The 12,500-nt window shown below is 33.3% G+C and overlaps 2 pseudogenes; both read left to right on the forward strand.

The window, feature by feature from the left end:
- Positions 1 to 8,095: 8,095 nt before the first annotated feature.
- On the forward strand, positions 8,096 to 10,104 carry LOC128288310 (photosystem I assembly protein Ycf3-like; annotated as a pseudogene).
- An 893-nt stretch (positions 10,105 to 10,997) lies between these two features.
- Positions 10,998 to 12,500, forward strand: part of LOC128288307 (photosystem I P700 chlorophyll a apoprotein A1-like) — a 4,378-nt pseudogene continuing 2,875 nt past the window's right edge.

The following is a 12,500-nucleotide window of genomic DNA, read 5'->3' on the forward strand; positions in this document are numbered from 1 at the left end:
AAATATGTATCACAAACACAAGGGCTATAGCTCAGTTGGTAGAGCACCTCGTTTACGTGCCAATGTTTTCAGGAAGTCTATCATGCAATCAAAAGAATTGATCTTTTGAGAAATCGATGTCTTACTCCATTACTTTGAAGGAACAAAACAAGAACAATAGCCTGACAAATGGTTCGGTCCGATTCGGGTGCCGTTTGGCAGATCCGAATCGAACCCATCATTGATTTGAGATATTGATAGGGTGAATACCCGGTCTATTCAATGCTAGGCATAATGAGTATAAGGACCTCAAAAATGCTCTTTTCGTCCTATGAATCTTAAGGTGTATGAAGTTTCATGTTTGATTTTTTAATCAGGATGGTAGAGACTCCATTTAACTTAGGTTGATCTAGGCCAGAAGCAGACCTACGTCAAGATAACCCTTCCCCTCTTTGAAACACTTTGGAAGTGCTCCTGTATCAGTAATGAATCAGAGCACAATGAATCAGACACACGGAACCGTCTTCTTTTTTCTGTTAGAAAAATATATATACAATGAACTAACTGATATTTCTATCAGTTAATGAAAGAGCAATGCAAAAAAAATGCATGTTGGGTCTTTGAAATAGGCCGAATCATTTTGATAATAATCAGTTCGATCTGTTTTACCGAGAAGGTCTACGGTTCGAGTCCGTATAGCCCTATATTTTCGAATTTTCTATTTTATTAATTTTAAATATTCATTAAATTTATTAAATTGAAAAATGAAAATAATATTCTTAAAACTAAAGCAAACTAAAACAATAAAATAAAGAATATCCAAATACAACTAAAAATAAAAATCTAGTTTTTTTCCTAATTATTGTATTCTTTGTTGATTGGAACTGGTCGCTTCCAGTTGCTTGGTTAAAATCATTCCCATAAGCTCGCTCAGGAGATCACTCAGAGTATAACCCTGAAAACAAAAGCGCATTTCAACGGATCCAATCGCTCTTTTTTTCTTGGATAAGAATAAAATAAACAAAACCCCATTTCTTAATTAATCCTCATGGGTAGATTGATTTTGATTGATTCTATATAAATAGATATAAAATAAAAATTTCTATTTATTCTAAATCTATAATTTCGAATTTATATTTAGAATAAATAAATTTCGAATAAAAGTTTTTTATTTCTAAAATTCTAATAAATATTAGATATTAGTTAGATATTAAATTCCTTTTATTTAGAAAAATCCGAAATGAAGTGAAAACGAAAAAGTATTACTTGTTTTGGATTTGTATAGTATTATACTATATAGTATAAATATATATTTATACTAGTATTATACAAATTAGTACTATATCGAAATGAAATCGAAATAAGTGGAATGTAAATAAAATAGGATTAATTCAATCAATAAATCTTAAAACGCAACATGGAAACACCGCAAACAAACGAAACTGGACGATTCGATCAAACTGAATTGTTGTTTGACTAAACAAACAGTTGCGGATGACTTGACAATGAATTCAGGTCGAAGCGACTAATCCGATCTATTCACATTCATAGGAGTTCGTCTATGTTTCTGCTTTACGAATATGATATTTTCTGGGCATTTCTAATAATATCAAGTGCTATTCCTATTTTGGCATTTCTAATTTCTGGAGTTTTAGCCCCGATTAGAAAGGGTCCAGAAAAACTTTCTAGTTATGAATCGGGTATAGAACCAATGGGCGATGCTTGGTTACAATTTCGAATCCGTTATTATTTTTCTAGTTTTGTTGTTTTGATGTTGAAACGGTTTTCTTTATCCATGGGCAATGAGTTTCGATGTATTGAATTACCGTATTCATAGAAGCTTTCATTTCGTGCTTATCCTAATTGTTGGTTCAGTTTATGCATGGCGAAAAGGAGCATTGGAATGGTCTTAGTTCCTGAATATTCAGATAATAAAAAGAAAAAGTCAAAATAATAATAACATTGAGTATGATTTCATCAATTTCCTTACTTGATCGAACAACCCAAAATTCAGTTATTTCAACTACATTAAATGATCTTTCAAATTGGTCAAGACTCTCCAGTTTATGGCCGCTTCTTTATGGTACCAGTTGTTGCTTTATTGAATTTGCTTCATTAATAGGCTCACGCTTCGACTTTGATCGTTATGGGCTGGTACCAAGATCGAGTCCTAGACAGCAGACCTAATTTTAACAGCTGGAACAGTAACAATGAAAATGGCGCCCTCTTTGGTGAGATTGAACAAATGCCCGAACCTAAATATGTTATTGCTGTGGGCGCGTGTACAATTACAGGAGGGATGTTCAGTACTGATTCTTATAGTACTGTTCAGGGGTCGATAAGCTAATTCCCGTGGATGTCTATTTGCCGGGCTGTCCCCTAAACCCGAGGCAGTTATAGATGCTATAACAAAACGTAAGAAAATATCGCAAATCTATGAAGATCGAATTAGATCTCAACAGGGGATCGGTGTTCTACCAATCACAAGTTTTGTCTTGTACGCAGTACTCGTACTGGAAATTATAATCAAGGATTGCTCTATCAACCACCATCTACTTCAGAGATTCCTCCTGAAACATTTTCAACTACAAGGGTTCACTATCTTCCACGAATTAGTAAATTAGGTAGGATTTTTTTTACAGAAACAGACAACGAATTAATCTTCATAAATTCGATTTCATCATAAATGCGAAATACTTATCTTATAAAATGACAAATAAAAAGAAAAGTGCGGGAGATAAAAGATGCAGGGTCGTTTGTCTGTTTGGCTAGTCAAACACGGGCTAGTTCATAGATCTTTGGGCTTCGATTACCAAGGAATAGAGACTTTACAAATAAAGCCTGAGGATTGGCATTCCATTGCTGTTATTTTATATGTATATGGTTACAATTATCGTTCCCAATGTGCCTATGATGTAGCACCAGGCGGACTGTTAGCCAGTGTGTATCATCTTACGAGAATAGAGTGGTGTAGATCAACCGGAAGAGGTATGTATAAAGTATTTGCTCAAGGGTAACCTAGAATTCCGTCTGTTTTCTGGGTTTGGAAAAGTTCGGATTTTCAAGAACGAGAATCTTATGACATGTTGAGAATCTCTTATGAAAATCATCCACGACTGAAACGTATCTTAATGCCCGAAAGTTGGATGAATTGGCCTTTACGTAAGGATTACATTGCCCCAATTTTATGAAATACAAGACGCTCATTGAATGATGAAACTAATTACAACTTCGAATATTCAAGGAATATTTGTACATTCTCTTCTAGCTCAAACAGAGGAATTGAGGTTTCATTCGTATTCTTATGGATAGGCTAATAAATAAAAATAAAAGACAATACATCATTGAGATTCTCGATTTTTGAAGAGACTTTTTATTTATATTTATTTTATTTCGGACGAGCCGAGACAATAGGATGAACAACAAGGGTTCTGTACCGTGAACTTTGTATCGCACATCACTTAGATGAACTCTAGAGAGTCGCATAGAGGAATGAAGAAATGGAATATGAAAGAGAATACAAAGAAATAAAAGGGATCGGCTTCTATTTGCTGTGCTGAGATGAGTCTATTTCTATCCTTGAACTCCTCTAGACCCGACTTTTGTTGGGCCTTTCAACCAACTATTTTTATTTTAATCTTTTAATTAAATATGTATGAAGTATTACCATTCTTTTTGAATGTGAGAAGCCAGTGTGAACAAATAAAAAGAAGAGGAAAGATAAGCAAATTTTGTCTTTTACTACATTATAATAGACACATTAGAATAGACTCTTTGCTCATTTAAAAAGAGAAAAAATACAAAATAAAATAAATAAAGAGGTTTACTCTCAGATACCTAGCTAGATAAGTATGTATTATGATCCATATCAATTAATTTGTAGAGTAGATACTCATACAAATTAATCATATACCAAGAACCAGATTTGAACTGGTGACACGAGGATTTTCAGTCCTCTGCTCTACCAACTGAGCTATCCGACCATTACCGACGCATTATCCTCATAATACTAGATGACTTGGGTCTATGTCAATTAAAATGAAAACAAAAAACGAAAAGTATTAAATTAAAAGTCTCGAACAGGAATTTCTTGGATCTTCAAAGGAAGACTTTGTAAATTTCCATATGAGTAATCATATGTATTATGAATCATTCAAATAGGTATTCCTTGCTCAAGAGATTTCTACGTATATCATATATATCACATCACTATATCACAAGACTTGTGATAAAGAACAAAATTCTGCTATGCTAGGATACGCTTGTAAAACGGCAAAGAATAGGATGAATGAAACATGAGGAACTTTGAACCACTAACAAAAGGGTAGGATAAAATAAATAGACAGCAAACGGGCTTTTTGGGGTTGGGGATAGAGGACTTGAACCCTCGATTTTTAAAGTCGACGGATTTTCCTCTTACTATAAATTTCATTGTTGTCGGTATTGATATTGACATGTAGAACGGGACTCTATCTTTATTCTCGTCCGATTAATCAGTTTTCAAAGATTTATCAGACTATGGAGTGAATGATTTGATTAATGACTATTCTATTCGATTCTTTCTTCAACTTGGAATCGATTCACAACAATTCTTTTATTTTCATATTTTCATATAAATATAAATTGATATTGCATATAATAGAAATAAAAAAAAAAATACGGGTTCAGTTCGTCTTTTTGAGATAGTTTTCATTAGTATACCTATAAAAAAAATAGGTATATCTTGCATCCTTTCTAGAGTTTCGATATTCGATATAAAGATTCCTTTACCAACAGTCAACCCATTTGTTAGAATAGCTTCCATTGAGTCTCTGCACTATCCTTTCCTTTTTCTTATTCTCGCTTGCTGAACCTTTGTTCATGTTTATTTTCGTAAAATAATAAAATAATAGGATTTGGCTCAGGATTGCCCATTTTTCATTCAGGGTTTCTCTGAATTTGAAAGTTATCACTTAGTAGGTTTCATACCAAGGCTCAATCAATTAAGTCCGTAGCGTCTACCAATTTCGCCATATCCCCTTTGTCTTGAGATTAGGATCTCATTGGATGCCCTCCTTCCCCTTTCTCCCTCCTTTCCCCCTTCTTTCATTTGTTTATTTTCTTTCGTTTATTTATTTGCTTTCTTTTTATGCGAAACCGTTGAATTTAGTAGATATAGATACAGATTCTTATATCGAAGGGTCTTTACCTATTTTCTTGTTTGTTTATCCGTTTTTCGTCTCTATCGGAGACCCATATTAATTTTATTTGGTCCAAAATATTTTATCATTTCTGTATTCGCAATTCAATATAGATGGGTATTTCATAACATATATATGTCCCTCTTACTCTCAGTTTTCTCAGGCAATTTGGTGGAATACTCGAAGGGTCGATTCTTTTTTTCGTCTTAGCTTCTGTCTTTATGAATGAAAACAAAAAGGAGTCTCTCATTATGATCTGGTTTCATTTCTATGGGTTGCATCTTTTTTCTTTAATTTCATTTTATTCTTATTATTAGACTATCCTATATAACCATAATAACTAAAAAATAAAAATGAAAATTGAATTTATTCATTATTAAAATGAAAATGAAATTAATTATTTTTTTTATAGTATAATAGCTAGAACTAATTATTTCTATTTAATAACTAGAACTAATTATTCCATTCATTTCTATTTCAATTCGAAGATAATTCAAATTTTGAGTCTAAAAAGAGTTTCATTCTAATTATCTAGACTTATAACGTTTCATTTATATAATCATAAAATATATAACTGCATAAAAGATTTTGACTCTAATTATCTCTATTTAGAACTCTAAACTAAATAGAAATAAATTTAATCTAGATTAAATCTATTAAATCGATCGATTAAATGAAATCTATATAAAATTTTCTATTTCTATATAATTTAGATGTAAAATATACTAAAATATAAAATAAACTAGAAAATAAAAATGAGTCAGTAATATTAGTAATATATATTAATATAAAAGAAATATAACTAAGATATAAAAAGATATTAAATATATTAAATATATAAAATATATAGATAAATAATAAATATATATATAAAATTTTAATTTAAATCAATTATTAGATTCTATCAACATTAGCTTGAATATTAGATTGAATCTACCATTATTATATTAAATATGTTATATTTATATTAAGTTTATATTAAGTATGGCATTAAAAATTAGAAAAAATTCTAGTTTTTCTAAATTCAGTCTCTAATTCATATTAATAATTCATATTAATTATGAATAACTAATAGATAGTTAATAGATAAGATCTAATAGTTTGCTGAATCCTATGGATACCAAATTTCTATTATTTGAGGCCGCTTAGCTCAGAGGTTAGAGCATCGCATTTGTAATGCGATGGTCATCAATTCATTCGATAGCCAGCTTTCCTATTTGTTTGCTTTTTGCCTTTTTACATAATTTAGAATGTTTTTTGAAATCAAAGAACAAACAGTGAAAAGCTTTTCCTTTTCTTAATTCTTTCCAAGGTCAACAATCTGTTTATTATCTCGTCAGAAACTTCCAATTAGGGATCAATTTGAGGAGTTAGATCTTTGCAGAATAAATCAAGAAAAAAGGAAACTCTTTTGGTTTAATTTATTTATCTATTTAATATTATATTCAATTTATTTATATCTATTTTATTATATATATTCTAAATATTTTATATCTAAATATTTTATATATTTTTTATATTTATATTATTATTTTTATATATATATATATTTATTTCTATTTTTGTATACATTATATACAAAAACAAAAAAGTAAATATGGATATTGATCCAATTCATCTCATTAATATTTGTAGTACAATCCTTCAGTCGATTTCCTTCATTTAGTTCAGTTTTAATTTCGGTTTATGAAATTTCAATAAAATTCAAATTAATAAGGTCTTCACGTTACCGAGGGCTCGTTTCAAAAAATACGCCGTCTGGGGGCTTTACCGGGACTAACTAGTAAAGGCCTAGAGCCGGAAGCGATCTTAGAAACCAATCGCGCGGTAAAAAATCTCAATACCGTATTCGTTTAGAAGAAAAACAAAAATTGCGTTTTCATTGTATGGCCTTACAGAACGACAATTACTTAAATACGTTCGTGCCAGAAAAGCCAAAGGGTCAACAGGTCAGGTTTTACTACAATTACTTGAAATGCGGTTGGATAACATCCTTTTTCGATTGGGTATGGCTGACTATTCCTCAAGCCCGTCAATTAGTTAACCATAGACATATTTTAGTTAATGGGCGTACAGTAGATATACCAGATTATCGCTGCAAACCCCGAGATATTATTTCAGCGAGGGATGAACAAAATCTAGAACTCTGATTCAAAATTATCTTGATTCATCCACCAATGAGGAATTACCAAAACATTTGACCTTTCACATTACAATATAAAGTTAGTCAATCAAATAATAGATAGGAAATGGGTTGGTTTGAAAATAAATGAATTGCTTGTCGTAGAATATTATTCTCAGACTTAAACCTAACTAAAATAACAAAACAAGGGTTCTGCCCCTTTTCACCTGAGTTAAGGTTAAGTAAAGGAAGACAGAATGGGTTTGATTCGGAGATTTTTCTCCTATTCATGTGATAGATACGTAAGGAGATTTTCATCCCTGTATGCTATTTTACGTATTCCATATTAAAAGGAATTGGGAATAGAGAACTAAAGAAGGGTCTAATTCTTTAGTATATGTTCTTATTTGATACATTGTAGTCAGTTACATTGGCGAATTAGGTGAAGGTGCGGAAGGAGGATTCAGACCCTCGGTAAACAAGAGTCTACATAGCAGTTCAATGCCGCCTTGAACCACTCGGCCATCTCTCTACATAATTATTATGGCCGATACCCCAGCGAATAGCGAGTTACTCATATTAGATTGTTCGATAGGTACGAACAATATCAATTCTAACTAGGAAACTTGCTATAAAATAGAAAACTTTTCATCACTTTTTTTATCACTTTTCTTTAGCCTCCGGGCTCGAAGAATTTTAAAAAATGGAATGGGTCTACTTTTGTTATTTCGTACTGTACACTTCCTTTGTTTGTGAGATCATTTTATTTTCTCACGAGGGTAATGAAAAAGAGTTATAGAATGGATTGCTACCTATGCCTAGATCGCAGATAAATGGAAATTTTATTGATAAGACCTTTTCAATTGTAGCCAATATCTTATTACGAATAATTCCGACAACTTCAGGAGAAAAAGGCATTTACTTATTACAGAGATGGTGCGATTTGATTATTATTATATATATATTTTACTTTATTCTCTTTATTCTTTATTTATTATTTACTTTTTACTTTACTCTCAGTCTTAGGAAAAGACACATTATTCAGAATAGAAAAAGGCTATGAAAACAAAAAATCTACGCTTGTTGAAGGTGAAGTTTATAAATAAGCAATTCCTTCTGTCGTGTATCCCCGATTAATGCAACCTCAGATGCTTCAATTGTTGATTCAGTATTGAGCGAAAGGTTACACCTATGGGTCTGTATTGTGGGTCAACCCTACTACACTAGTACCAATAGGCGGCATAGGAAGAAACTACGCCTAGGAATCAACAACACGAAAACTTTGTTATTAATGATTCCCTTTCTTTATCGGGATCGGAACTAAGAGAAATGGTTGGGACAACAAACATCCATCTTGTTCGTACTTTGGATACCCATATAACCATCGAAGATTGTTGAAGTGACTAATTCCTGGAAATTAAGGAGCGTTGAGAACAAAGAAATTGTTGGGTTACTTTTTATCTAGTACGAACACGCTTGATGGTAAGAAAGATCTTTTGCAAGAGGTTGGCTAGAGATTTCTAAAAACATTAGCCCTCAGTTCATAATGACAATATTTCGACCTTTTTTAATTCCATGGATTATTCTCATTATGCACATAAAGGAGGGCCGTATGAGGTGAAAATCTCATGTACGGTTTTGGAACGGAGAATTCTTTGAATCGAATGACGACCGTAACGGATGTCAGCTCAATCCGAAGGAAATTATGCAGGCCTTACAGAATTATTATGAAGCTATGCGACTAGAAATTGATCCCTGATCGAAGTTATATACTATATAACATAGGCCTTATCCACACAAGTAATGGAGAGCATACAAAAGCTTTAGAATATTATTTTCGAGCACTAGGGCAAACCCGTTCTTACCACAAGCTTTTAATAATATGGCTGTGATCTGTCATTACGTGCGACTATCTCCACTATAGAAATAAAAAAGGAAAGAAGAGCAAATACGCTAGTAAATAAATACGCTAGTAAATAAACACGCTAGTAAATAAAATACTAGAAAAAAAATAGGCTTTCTACATATTGCATCGTCAAAAAACGATTTTTATCAGCTGTAACAAAAAAACTTCATAGAAGTCGAAATATGAAGAAATATATATGCCTAGATACTTTATTCTATGGATAAAGATCTAATTGATAGAGGAAGCACCGTAAAGATCAATTAGCGAGGTTTTGAGCCGATACAATAAATAAGAACTGCTTATTTATGTCATGATATGAGATAAAAATTAGGAATCGACTTATGTAATGGGCCGATCCCCTAAGTTATTGAGCAGCGGTGTAGCATCAGATCCCAAAGACAGTAAGTCTTTTTTATGAGGAAGAAGTCTTTTTCAAGGATTCTATATAAATTTCTATATGATATGAAACCGAGATAGTTACCTTTCAGAAAAATCTAACGGACGACAGCTGAAATGCCTATGCTTTATTTTTCTGAAGGTGGGAGAAAAGATAAAACTTATTATTAATTTAATCCAAATTAGAGTTTGAAACTCATGTAATTAACCCTTTTGGTTAACCGAGACAAATCAATAGATCTATGAAATCTCATTCAATTGGATATATGGTAGGGTAAAAAATGGGATACCAAAGAATTGACTGCCGAGCCGTATGAGGTAGGAAACTCTCAAATACAGTTCTAAGGAAGGAATTGAACCGCCTATTTCGACCAGGAGAACAGGCCATTCGACAGGGATTCTGAAATAGCGGAGGCTTGGTTCGATCAAGCCGCTGAGTATTGAAACAGGCTATAGCGCTTACTCCTGGTAATTATATTGAAGCGCAGAATTGGTTAAAGATCACGCGGCGTTTCGAATAAGAACAAGAGCTCTCTGTTTATTTATTATTATTAGTTTTAGTTCGAAATTCGAATTAGAAATTAGAAAATTCTTTAATTCTATTTCTATTTAATTTCTATTAAATCCATTTATTTAATATTTAATTTAATTAAATAAATTACAGTACTATTTAAATTATTAAATTCGATTTTCTAGTCAATTTGACTATTTAAATTAAATAGTAAAAATATTAATTTAATTGGAATTGTTAATTGTGTAATGGTTTGGTTTTGTTGGACCCATGGGTCAAATAAAACGGAGCATTTCTCTCTTTTAGGAAAAACCAATCAAAGAATTTCATTATATCTTTCTCAAATCGTTCTATTTCGTTTGATATTTCGTAAGGATAAGTAATACACGGATATAGCAAAATAAAATATATATATAATATATATATATTTTCTGCTTCTATTCTATTAAAACTAAAACTAATAAAACCCCTCAAATGACTAACTATCGATACTGGGTATCCCGTAGTAATGAATGTGCACGTGATTTGGGATAGAAATATTGTTGTTCTATCTATGTAAGACAAAAAACTCCACCTCGGAACTTCTAATTGAGATATGAATACACTACACCAGTTGCACAAAAATGGGTTTTGCACCAATGTAAGTAAAGTCCGAAAAAGGTTTTATAAGATTAAAGGTCCGTTGAGCGCCTCATGGATATGTCATAATAGATCCGAACACTTGCCCCGGATCGACTTCCAGATATTGCTCTAGTGAATAACTAAAGAAAAAAAGATAGATAAAAATAGATAGATAGATGAGAGATAGAAGAAAAGAAACTAATTATAAGCGTCTCTCATAGGTTCACTAATTACTGACTGTTGGCGGGTCTCTTTGTATGTGTTGTCCGGAAGGAGGACTCAATGATTATTCGTTCGCCGGAACCAAGTAAAAATTTTGGTAGATAGGGATCCCGTAAAACTTCTTTCGAGGAATGGGCTAGGCCGGGCCATTTCTCAAGAACAATAACTAAGGGACCCGATACTACCACTGGATCTGGAACCTACATGCCGATGCTCACGATTTCGATAGCCATACCAGTGATTTGGAGAGATCTCTCGCAAAATATTTAGTGCCCATTTCGGCCAACTCTCCATCATCTTTCTTTGGCTGAGCATGCATGTTTTCCACGGTGCTCGTTTTTCAATTATGAAGCATGGCTCAGCGATCCTACTCACATTGGACCTAGCGCCCAGGTGGTTTGGCCAATAGTGGGCCAGAAATCTTGAATGGCGATGTGGGTGGGGTTCCGAGGAATACAAATAACCTCTGGTTTTTTCAGATTTGGCGAGCATCTGGAATAACTAGTGAATTACAACTCTATTGTACCGCAATCGGTGCATTGGTCTTTGCGGCCTTAATGCTTTTTGCCGGTTGGTTCCATTATCTAAAGCAGCCCCAAAATTGGCTTGGTTCCAAGATGTAGAATCTATGTTGAATCACCATTTAGCAGGGCTACTGGGACTTGGGTCCTTTTCTTGGGCAGGGCATCAAGTACATGTCTTTACCGATAAACCAATTTCTAAATGCTGGAGTAGACCTAAAGAGATCCACTTCCCATGAATTTATCTTGAATCGTGATCTTTTGGCTCAACTTTATCCAGTTTTGCCGAGGAGCAACCCCATTTTACCTGAATTGGTCAAAATATGCGGAATTTCTTACTTTCGCGGAGGATTAGATCCAGTGACTGGGGGTCTATGGTTGACTGATATTGCACCATCATTTAGCTATTGCAATTCTTTTCCTAATAGCGGTCACATGTATAAGACCAACTGGGGCATTGGGCATAGCCTAAAAGATATTTTAGAGGCTCATAAGGTCCATTTACAGGCCAAGGGCATAAGGACTATATGAAATCCTAACAACATCATGGCATGCTCAATTATCTCTTAACTTAGCTATATTGGCTCTTTAACCATTGTTGTAGCTCACCATATGTATTCCATGCCCTTATCCATATCTAGCTACTGACTATGGTACACAACTGTCATTGTTCACACATCACATGTGGATTGGTGGATTTCTGATAGTGGGTGCCGCTGCGCATGCATCATTTTTATGGTAAGAGACTATGATCCAACTACTCGATACAACGATCTATTAGATCGTGTCCTTAAACATCGTGATGCAATCATATCACATCTCAACTGGGTATGTATATTTCTAGGCACAGTTTTGGTTTGTATATTCATAATGATACCATGAGCGCTTTAGGGCGTCCACAAGATATGTTTTCAGATACCGCTATACAATTACAACCCGTCTTTGCTCAATGGATACAAAACACCCATACTTTAGCACCCGGTGCAGCGGCTCCTGGTGCAACAGCGAGCACCAGTTTGACCTGGGGAGGCGGTGATTTAGT

Source organism: Gossypium arboreum, unplaced genomic scaffold (genome assembly GCF_025698485.1).
Source record: "Gossypium arboreum isolate Shixiya-1 unplaced genomic scaffold, ASM2569848v2 Contig00200, whole genome shotgun sequence".
In the NCBI taxonomy this organism is placed as follows: Eukaryota; Viridiplantae; Streptophyta; class Magnoliopsida; order Malvales; family Malvaceae; genus Gossypium; species Gossypium arboreum.